The sequence below is a fragment of the Marmota marmota genome, unplaced genomic scaffold (assembly GCF_001458135.2).
Source record: "Marmota marmota marmota unplaced genomic scaffold, marMar, whole genome shotgun sequence".
In the NCBI taxonomy this organism is placed as follows: Eukaryota; Metazoa; Chordata; class Mammalia; order Rodentia; family Sciuridae; genus Marmota; species Marmota marmota.
The window spans coordinates 9,098,628-9,107,784 of record NW_026000142.1 but is presented as its reverse complement, the minus strand read 5'-3'; the positions used below and the strand labels follow the sequence as shown (position 1 = coordinate 9,107,784).

General features: G+C 37.2%; 1 pseudogene; it reads left to right on the top strand.

Moving 5' to 3' along the window:
• The first annotated feature begins 7,896 nt into the window (after positions 1 to 7,896).
• On the top strand, positions 7,897 to 8,538 carry LOC107144401 (annotated as a pseudogene).
• The last annotated feature ends 619 nt before the right edge of the window (positions 8,539 to 9,157 follow it).

The following is a 9,157-nucleotide window of genomic DNA, read 5'->3' as shown; positions in this document are numbered from 1 at the left end:
TGTTTTATTAATGGCATTGCCTGTTCTGTATCCCCCAAAATTCTAAAAGCTGTTTGAATAAGCCTATCTACAAATTCAGCGTAAGGTTCATTAGTTCTCTGTATTACCTTAGATAGCTGACCTTGTAAATCTCCATGTCCTTGTAAAGTCTTCCATGCCCTAACTGCGTCTGCAGCAATTTGTGCATATATAGCAGGATCATATTCAATTTGTTGCCGTTGACCCTCATAAGGTCCTTTTCCTAACAACATATCTAGATTTCTTTGAGGGTAACCGGCTGCTACATTTCGCCTAGCTGTCTCTGTGCATATTTCCTCATTGGCAACCTTCCATAACAAATATTGTCCTCCATTTAACACAGATTTCCACATGCTATCCCAATCTGCTGGCATCATGTCCAAGTTAGTAATGGACTCGACCATGCTTACCATGAAGGGTGCTTGGGGACCATAGGTTGTTACAGCCTCCTTTAACTGCTTCACTGTTTTAAAATCTAAAGCACGGTGAATTCGCTGCCCTCCTACCTGTTCAAGTACAGGGCATGCTAATCTTTGAGGTCCTGTCTCAGGATCCCATTTATCAACTACGGGATTTGAGGGCCACTCAGCTGTCTCCATAGGTGGGGCTGTTAGTTGAATTACGCCCTCTGGTTATAAAACGGAGTTAGTAACAGCCTCCTGTTGTAGCCTTTTTCCTAATAATCCCTTTTCCTTTAAATTTTCTTCCTCTGTCTGAGTAGCTCGAGAGACCTTCTCTTTTGCTTGATCTAAAATGTCTTTCTCCATGGTCTGAACCTCTAACAATTTACTTAACACCTTTTCGGTTTGTTTTTTACTAATTTCTAATCTACTATAAAGATAACGCAACACAATAAGATAACACAAAACAAAACCGAAACTGAATGAAACAAAAACGGAATAAAAAATCGTTGTATCAATTTTCCTCAGGGCCGACAAACTTCAAACCTTTAGCTAACCATTTTTCCCAGTTTGCCTGAGAAATTTCTAGGGATAGGCAGCTTGAAACAAAAACAAAAGAAATCAAAACAAGAACACATTGTTTTTTGAAATGGTCACCCATTCTCTCGCCTTCCCTCAGAAGCGAGCAATTTCATTTACCTCCAAGTTTCAGACGTTCCGCATACGGACCACCAAATGCCGCAGTCTAGCTGGGCACAAAATCACGAGCCACTCACAGCCTTGTAGATTCAAACAGCAATTCTTTATTCCTGAACTCACTCCGGCACTCTACAAACACGTTCTGGGCAAAATCCACGTTCTGGGCAAAATCCACCCACTCCACCGGGCTCTGAACCCCAAATACTCTCTGAATCCCGTAAGAACTCAATGGGAACTCAAGGAGCGGGCCTGCCTGAGGCAGCAGGATACGCCCTATTCCCAGCAGGGTACACCTTAAACCTGGAACCGCCCTAAACCCAAGGAGCGGGATACTCCCTAATCCCAGCAGGATACACCCTAAACCTGGATCTGCCCTGTTCCTTGAGCAAGGTCACCTTACATGCAATGTCACTGCAAATGACCTGGGTCATGCCATGCGTCATACCTACTTGGCAATGGCTCTCAGCAACAATGCATACATAGCTACTTAATGTTTTGGTCTAAATATTTTTCACTTTTATATTTATATAAAAGAAGTAATACGGAGCTGAGGCTGGGGCTCAGCGGTAGGGAGCTCACCTAGCATATGCAAGGTACTGGGTTCAATCCTCAGTATCACATCAAAAAACAAAAAAAGATATTGTGTCCAATTACAACTAACAAAAATAAATTTTAAAAAAAAGTAATAGAATTTTCAATGATGGGCAAATACATATACTGAATATAATTTAGTACGTATTAAAACCTCTAGTTAAAAGCAAGTTTTGGCACTGACCAGTGGAATACTTTCTTGCAGACGATTAACTTCTGCTTTGCCAGAACCTCAGACTACAAGCAATTGTTTTAGGCAGTCATGACATGGTTCTGATCAGTTTTTGTTATGGTTTAGATCTGAAGAATCCCCAAAAGCTCATGTGTGAGACAATGCAAGTGTATTCCCAGGCAAAATAGTTAGATTATGAAAGCAGCAATCTTAGCAATGGATTAATGCATTTGATAGTTTAATAATTTAAATGGACCAATGGTAAGTGGTAACTGAAGGTAGCCATGGTGTAGTTGGAATAATCATTAGATTATTTCTGGCTTCTTGCATTTAATCTCTCTGTGTTTCCTGCCTGTCATGAATTGAACAACTTTCCTCCACTGTACCCTTCTACCATGATGTTCTGCCTCATCTTGGGTTCAGAGCAATGGCAGTGGCCAACCATGAACTGTACCTCTGAAAATATGAGCTAAAATAAACTTTCTCTCCTCTAAGTTGTTCTGTTCAGATCTTCTGGTCACAGCAATGAAAACTAACAGAGTGTCAGTCTCCAGTTCATTAGATACTCAGGTAAGATCTAGATTGAAAAACAAATATTAGGATCAAGTTTTTTTTTAAGGCTTTTTAATATAGCTGTATCCTCTTGTGTACTGAAAATATTTAAACGTTTTAATTACTGATTAGCAGGCCTACCTTTTCCAAATTGTTTTGTGTTTTAATGTTGAAAATTCTTACAGATGTCACCTGCTAAAGCATGGATCTGCCAGTAACAATGTCATAAGAGAAAGCAAGAAGAGATGGGTATAAGACATGGAATGTGGTCAAAATAGCAAACGCCTATTCTGGTCAAACAAGAACAAAGGAGGATGTACATATAAGAAAACAAATATCCCATTACTAAGGTAAACTTCATGAATTTCTCTTAAGATTCAGAAACTGTGCTAATTACTAGAATGTATTTGCTATCTTATTTTAACCTAATTTCAGCACTACAGGGTCAGCATTGTCACATCTATCTGAGAGGAGGAAGGGACACTAATGCAAAGTTAGTAGCTTAGTCCCTGGTCACATAGATGGGAAGTGGCAAGATCCCAATCTGGGAATGTCTGATGGTCTGTAATCTTATCTTTACTTATAGTACTGCTATGAACATGAAATAATATATATCCATTCAAAATAATAATTTTCTAAACCTTCAGGGTGATCTAGCTTAATTTTCTTCTTGAAATCAAGAAAACATAAGAACACAAACTAATAGTGAAAAAATCAGAAATATGAAGGTTAACAATATAATTCTATGTACATTTTATGCTAATGAATTTGCAAATGTAAGTGTAAGATGATTTTGAGAAAATACGTTTTATAAATTATCATAATTAAATAAAGAAGTCTTCTGATTCCAGTCCTACATGTAAGAATCTTCGAAGTTGCCAGTGTCCTCAGAACAAGTAAAATAAGCTGAACAAACTGAAACCCCACAGCCCTTCTTGGGTCTGTAAGGAAACTGAGGACACAGGAAAAACTAATGCACCACAATTGGAGAGACAGAGAGGTGAACACAGAGAGCCACCGCTCACTGGGGCAGAGACTTATGAGCAGAAACCACCAGGGGAACCCATGCTGGGCAGGAAAATCTGGGCTGTAATTGATGAATTAATTGCTGGAGGCTCAATGAAAGCTTAACAATTCTGGGGAACCCAGTCAAAAAGTGACACCCTCACACAGATGTGTTTTACCTCTCAGAGTTCAACTGGATTCACACAAGAAAACATCAGAGAAAAATCCTCTTGAAGTTTAGATAGGGAAAAGCAAAAAGTAATACTTCAGAATATATCAGAACATTCTGTTCTTTTAAACAAGGCCTAACCTCAAGGGAAACTAGTTAACAGAACCCACCTGACCCGAGGAAAGGGAAATACCCAGCCTCAGTGAAGTACAGTCATCCTGTTCCTCTTCGAGGAGAGTCAAAGACCTGAAAAATGTTTGTGATGTCAACAGTCCAGAGGCCCAGGGTCACCAAGAGACCTTGGCACAGGAACATAGAAAGTTTCCCCTCCCACATCTCTCAGCACATTACCAAAGACCTATTATAAACACTTTCTTTCATCTGTTCATATGGTGCCTATGTTCGGCTATCAAGAAAAGATTGTAATACATAATCAAAAGCCAAAAGTATAATTTGAAGAGAAGGAGTCAACACCAGAGCAAGACATGGCAGAGACATTGGAATGACTGCACTGGGTGTTATGGTTTGGATGTGAGGTGTCCCCCAAAAAACTCATTTGTGAGACAATGCAAGAAGGTTCAGAGAAGAAATCATTGGGTTCTTAAGAGTCTTAACCCAATCAGTGAATTAATACCCTGATGAGATTAACTGGGTGTTAGCCGAAGGCGAGTAGGGTGTGGCTGGGGGAAGTGGGGCTTGGGGGTGTGGCTCTGGGGCATATATTATGTATCTGGCCAGTGGAGTCTCTCTCTTTGCTTCTGATCATCATTTGAGCTGCTTCCCTCCTCTATACTCTTCTGCCATGATAATCTGCTTCACCTTAAGCCCTGAAGAATGGAGCCAGCTGTCTATGGACTGAGATTTCTGAAACCATGAGCTCCTAAATAAATTTTTCCTCCTCTACAGTTGTGCTGGTTGGGTCTTTTAGTCACAGTAGCAAAAAAGCTGATTAAAACACTGGGAATTTGACACATCTGTGCAAAGTGCTCTCATGGACAACGGAGCCAGCAGGCAAGAGCATATGGGCAATGTAAGCAGAGGAATGAAGAGCCCAGGAATGGATCAAGAAGAAATGCTAGAGTCAAATAAATGTAATAGAAATGAAGAATGCCTTTGTTGGGCTTATTAAGAGAATAGACAGAGATGAGGGAAAGGATCTTGTAACTTGAGGGTATATTAATAGGAACCTTCAAAACTGAAAAGCAAAGAGAACACAGACTGCCAAATATAGAACAGAAGAGCCAAGGAGCTTAAGAGATATGACATGCATCGTGAAAAAAAGAATCATGAGTAAAACCATCCATAATAAGTTGGGGATCTTCTGTAGTAGCATAAAAGCAACAATAATTTGACTAAGCATACTAGTATATATTTATATATCTTATGTGTATATACATTCATGTATACTTATATATAAGTGAAAGGAGCGACAGCAATGATTCAAAACACAGGAGAGAGGAATTAGGATTAATTTTTGTTAAAAGTTATACCATCAGTGAAGTGGCATTTGGTTATTTGCAAGTGATAAATGCACATTACATACTTCAGGTAAATCACTAATTTTTTTTGGCAGAAGAAAGTATAATTAATATGCTAAGAAAAGGAGAGAAATGAAATCATAAAAGATGGTTTACTAAAACCTCAAAAGACAGAGACTAGAAGGCAAAAACAGGAACAAAGAACAAGAAAGAAAATACAGAACAGAAATAAATATGGTAGATTTTTATCCAAGCATGTCAGTATTCATTTTGAACATCAATGATCTTATTGCACCAATTAGAGATTTTTAGAGGGGTTCAGAAGACAAGATCCATGTTACCTAAAAAGTTGAATAAAAATAGTCAATAACAATGGGAAAAATAAGGTATCAAAGACTGAACTGTTATGGATTTATTTTGAATTAAAAACTTCCTGCACTATCTTATCTAGATGACTTACAGACAACTATATCAGGCATCATAAATTATGGCCACTTGGACAAATATGACTCATTGCCCATGTTTGTAAATAACATTTAATTAGAACACAGTCATACTCATTTATTTACAAATTTCCATGACTGAATTTGTGCTACCATGGCAGAACTGAATAGTTTCAACAGAGAAAATATAAACCAAAAAGTCTAGAACAGTTATTTATAGAAGAATTTTCTTGGTCTCTGTGTTAGTCTGTGTTCTGTTGCTGTAACAATACCACAAAATGAGGAACATATAAGAAAAAGAAATTTATTTCTCACAATTCTGAAAGGTGGGAAGTCCAATATCACAGTACTGGCCTCTGTAGAGGACCTTCATGCTGCATCACAACGTAGGGAAAAGTGTCACATGGCACTAGAGCAGCAATACCCAAGTTCGGATCTCTCTTCCTCTTCTTATAAAGCAACTAATCCTGATGTGGGGATCCCACCCTCATGACTTCCTCTAAGCATGATTACCTCTTTAAGGTCTCACTTCCAAATGCTGTCAGTGTATGAATGAGTAGATTATTTCCAAAATGTAAACTTTGGGGGCTACATTAAACCATAGCAGCTTCTGAGCCATATCATCTATAAATCGAAAATGTGGCATTATATATAACAAAAAGTAGAACTAACACATATGTTTAACAGTAGGGGATGTTTATGGGTATACATGAACAATGAAATATGATGTAGTCATTAAAGTGAATTTTCTCAAAACCTATATTATGGATCTACTACTAAGTGAAAAAAGTACAAACTTTATGCCAGTTATTTTCAGTGGAGAGGTGACAGTGAGGCATGTAAGGCAAAAAGTTTTATCAGAGATGTTAAGAACATGCTTTGGAGAATGGACAGTCTATTCAATAAGTGGGTTTGGAAAATTGGGAGTTCACATGTAGAAGAAATAAATTATACCCCTTTCTGTCACAAATTACAAAAAATAACTCAAAAGACTTAAATGGAACAGCTAAAACTATGAAACTACTCGAAGAACTTATAAGGGGAATGCTTCAGGACATGGAAGAAGACTCTTTTGGACATGACCCCCCAAACACAGCAAACAAACACAGACAGACAAATGGAAGTGCATTAAACCCAAAAGCTTCTGCACAAGAAGGGGAACAACCAAGTAAAGAGACAAACTACAGAATAGGAGAAATTGTTTGCAAACTTTACATCTGACAAATGGTTAATATCTAAAATATATAAGGAACTCCAAAAACTAAGTAGCAAAAATATAAACAAAAAAGAAAGAAAAACACTTATCCAATTTAAAAAAAAATGGTTAATAGACCTAAATAGAGATTTCTCAAAAGAAGGCATACAAATGACCCACAGGTATATAAAAATGCTTAATATCACTAATCATAAGGGAAATGCAGTTCAAAACTTTAGTGAATTACCACTTTGCTCCATTAAGAATGGCTTTTATCAAAAGAATACAAGGTGCCAAGTGCCTGTGAGGTTGTGGAGAAAAGGGAATTCTTGTACATTGTGATGGTAATGTGAATTATATTATATTATTATAGCACTGCGAAAAAAACAGTATGCAAGTTCAAGTCCCACAAACATTTAAAAATAAACTACCCTTTGATTCAGAAATTCCACTACTGAGTATTTATCTGAAGAAAATAAAATCAATATCTTGAGGAGACATCTGCTCTCCCATGTTTATCAGACACCACTTCATAGACAAGAAATGGAAACAGCTGAAGTTTGTCCATCATCTGATGAATGGATAAAAGAAAATGTGGTACATATACCTAAGGGGATACTATTCAGCCACAATAAGAATGAATTGGAGATCATTAGGTTAAGTGAACTGAGCAAAGTACTGCATGATCTTACTCATGTGGAATCCAAAAAAGTTGATCCCACAGAGTTGGTAGTAGAATGATGGTTGCCAGAGTCTGGAGAGAGTAGGAGGAGGGTGGGAAGGTTGATCAGTGGGTACTAAGTTATAGTTAGTTTGGGTAATAATTTCTGATGTGATGTTGCACTGTAGGGTGACTGTAAAGAACAATAGTGTACATTCCATCTAAAAAAGAAATGATTTTAAATGCCTTCACCTTAAAGTAATGATAATATTTGAGAATATTTTATTTAACTTTATTAAACTTGACACAATTAATAGATGCTGTAATATCACATGATCCCCAATAATCCATGCAGTTAAAATTTTTAATTAAAAAGCATTTTTATTTTGGAACAGTTGTTAGAACAGAATGAAAGAGAGGAAATAGTTTTGCTTGGCTCCAGCTTATCACTTGTTCTCCATTGGTTATAATTTGTCCCATAGGGTAAAATTCCAGCATTTCTAGGTTGCACGATGCAGCCCCGTGTGCTGTATGTAGCTCCAGGGTGCAAGGTCTCACGCCCTATCACTCATTGTTCAAATTTGGAAATGGTGGGCAAAGCCCTAAATTTCAGGGATATATTATATTGGTGGGTTTGAATTGTCACTGGCCAAAGGTAAAACTCTAGAGCTGTCTAAGGGAATCTGAAGTGATGCATAAAATTGGGCTAATTATGGCCTTGTTGTTTCTGAAGCTATAATAATTGTGGTACCAAGATCAGCACAAGACCACCGCTATTGCCACCTTCTACCACTCCTGATGCTGTTTGTATGCTGGTTTGGCGAGGCCCTGTTACCTGTTTAGTGAGTGGACTCCTGTGTTTGCCATCACCAATAAAAAGCTCAAGGAAGGTGTCAAATCTGAGAACAAGGATCATATTAATTTGAAGGTGATGGTGCAGGATAGTTCTGTAGTGCAGTTTAATAATAAGAGGCAAATACTACTTAGTAAACTAATAAAAGCATATTGGAAATGACAGGATTATTTCAATGAAGCAGGTTAAATTCCAATTTGACAGGTAGCTAATCAATGAAACAGACACATTTGCATGGTTGGGGACTGAAGATGAAGCTACAATTGATGTAATCCAGCCCCAGACAGGAGGTGTCTGTTAAAAATTGGAACCTTCTACTTGACTCCAGAAGTCTGTTTTTTTTTTTTGGGCGGGAGGGGGTTGTTGAGGCTGATTTTACAGAATACATTCTCAATTAGAAAACTGCAATTTAGTTCTAACCACATCCTAACCACTATAGTATTCCTTTCTGTATACTTTCATTTTTCTCTTCCCCATTCCTTTATTGTACATTAATTAATTGATGTTTCTGCACAATTTTATTGCATTAAAGAAAAACTATTGGCTGATGATACATTCTGATTGATATCAGGTGGAAATGGAATGGGGAAAAATAGTGGTTGTGTGAAAATATCTCATTTCTGCAACAGTAGCATGCTCATTTAGTTCTTATCTATGTATTCTATAAGGTATTGTGCTTTCACTGCTTTAACAACAAAAACAACAAGAAAATACTTTTATGCCCTGTTCGATTGCAGACCTTTAGTGTTTTTAAATTTATTATTGTAGAATCAAAGGCAATTTTATAATTATTTTGTACATAGTTGTTACGTATAGGGCAATCTGACTTTAAGTAGGGCTAAATCACTCTAAAAAATTCTAAATAGTTTTCCCCTTAAGTATCTTGTTTAAATAAACTTTTTTTTTTTTTTTTTTTTTGG